The following is a 2507-nucleotide window of genomic DNA, read 5'->3' as shown; positions in this document are numbered from 1 at the left end:
ATATATATATATTTGTTGCTATAAATTTCCATCTAACTACTGCTTTCAACACATCTCAAAGTTTTGAAAAGATGCATTTTAATTTGTACTTAGTTCAAAGTACATGCATTTTTAAAAGTTTTTCTTAAGACTTTTTATCACTCTTTTATTATTTAGGAGTGGTTACAATTTGATAAGATATTTTTTTCTATCCTGTAAAACCATCTATCTTTCTGACTGTCCCACATGTACTATAGAAGTATGTGTATTCTGCTGTTGTTTGATGGAATCTTCTGTAAATATCACTTAGATGAAATGAATTGTAAATGTTGTCCATTTGGCCTGTATCCTTGCTGATTTTCTGCTTGCTTGAACTATCAACTACTGTGAGATGTATTAAAGCCTGCCTCTATGATAATGATTTATATGTATTTTTTGTAGTTTTACGTGTTTTGATGAATGTATCTTGATGCTCTATTAGTTGCATACCTGTTTACATTTGCTATGCCTTCCTGGAAAAGTGACAGATTTTTGTCCCTGATATTTTGCGTTGTTTTGAAAGTGGCTTTGTCTGCAATTGATATAGATTTTCCAGTTTTCTTTTTATTAGTATTTAAATGGGCTATCTTTCCCTTTGCTTTTTACTACATCTTTATTTATTAGTTTTTAAACTGAAGCATAATTATGCATATTTATGGAGTATATCATGACATTTCTATATGTTCATACACTGAAAAACTGACAAATCTATCCAAAACTTTATCATCTTTTCATGTTGGGAACATTGAAAAATCTTCATTACTAATTTTTTTAAAGTATACAATTAATTGTTTACAACCTCAGATACCCTACCTTGATACAGAATATTAGGTTATTCTTTCTATATATTTGCACCCTTAAACCCTTAAATATCTTTTATGTCTCTCCTTTTTTCCTACTTCCCAGCCTCTGATAAACCCTGTCCTATTCTCTACTTCTTTGAATATTTATTTTTTGAGGTGGATACCTTCTAGTTTGTCTTGGACTTTTCTGTTCATTTACTTTGACTATTTGTTCTTAATTATTGTGTTCCTTCCTCACTTTGCTCAGTAAAATAATGTCACTAACTAATGCCCATATTCTAATCTGAAAACTTGTAAATATGTTACATTTCATAATAGAAGGGCTTCGTAGATGTGATTAGAGTTCAGATAAAGTGATTGTTCTGGATTTTCTATTTCTGGTCCTATCTAACTCACATGAGTTCCTAATAATGGAAAAAGAAGACAGAGTAGTAGGTCAATGTGATGAAAAGAAAAGATAAATTAATCTACAATTGCTGTCTTTCTCAGGGAAAGAAGGGTCTCATGAATCAAGCAATGGGACCACATCTAATAAGCGGAAAGACAAGGAAACAAATCTCATCAAACATTTGCAGAAAGGAATACACTTTGAATCCATTTTGACTTTAGCTCATGGTGACTGATTCAGAATTCTTACCTGTAGCTCTTTGTGTTGATTTGTTGATCCCTCTAATTTTGTTCTAATTTGTTATGACAGCAATAGAAAACACACAAACTTATAATTCAAGATAGAAATCTGCATAATTCTTTTCAGTATGCATAGTACTTACACACCAACCTCACCTTCACTTTTATTTCTTGTGTACTGATACACCCTCATTATCATTTTAATGAGTATTTACTGTATACATATAAGTCATTTTATTTAAAGAATAGTTAGTGTGTCTGTATTGGCTATTACTCTTCACCAACCCCATCCCAAACTCAACTAAAATATTTTTCTAAGTATTTTTAAAAAGATATTTATATGCTACCTAGAAGAGTGATAAAAATAGTTAAGAAAGAAGTCAATTTCATGAAAAAGGCCACATGCAGCTGTTAGACAGTCATAGCCTGTATTCTGCATTACTAAACACCCCAAACCTTCTTTTCAAGGAGAAAAATATCCATCTAAGAAAATATTTGTGAGGCTAAAAATAGAAAAGTATACATATTTTTTTCCACTGAGTAGGTGTTTAGATATTAGACATGATCAAAATTTCATTTTCCTAATAAAAATAGAACAAGGAAGGTAATTATGGAGATGGATTTTTAATTTCTGTGGCTCTGCTTCACGATAGCACTGGGAGACAAGAAGAAGCTTTATTTTCTTGAGCGATTACATACAAATCTGGCAATTCCTAGGGGTCAAAAATCCTTTCCATTAGATGATCTCATGTTCAATCCAATTATACGTAAGTAAATGTGACACTGCATACAACGTTCATTTTCATGGTCTGTAAGTCCACAGTTAAATTGTTTTTCTTTCATTTAACTTGTGCTCATTACCTAATTGGACATGCATTACAGTGTTTCAAAATACAATCTAGCTGACAAGATCAGACAGTTTGTATGATCATTTTAATTTTAATGTGTTTTTAGACTGCTGAGCATGTGACATTTTACAAATGTAGATGTTTTCACAGTACACTGAAAAAATTGTTTTTTAAAATTAATTTGAGTGTCATGAGCATTTAAAATAATAGA

Source organism: Fukomys damarensis, unplaced genomic scaffold (assembly GCF_012274545.1).
Source record: "Fukomys damarensis isolate Sample0158 unplaced genomic scaffold, DMR_v1.0_HiC HiC_scaffold_29, whole genome shotgun sequence".
In the NCBI taxonomy this organism is placed as follows: Eukaryota; Metazoa; Chordata; class Mammalia; order Rodentia; family Bathyergidae; genus Fukomys; species Fukomys damarensis.
The sequence above is the reverse complement of the archived record's forward strand: the minus strand, read 5'-3'. Positions refer to the sequence as shown.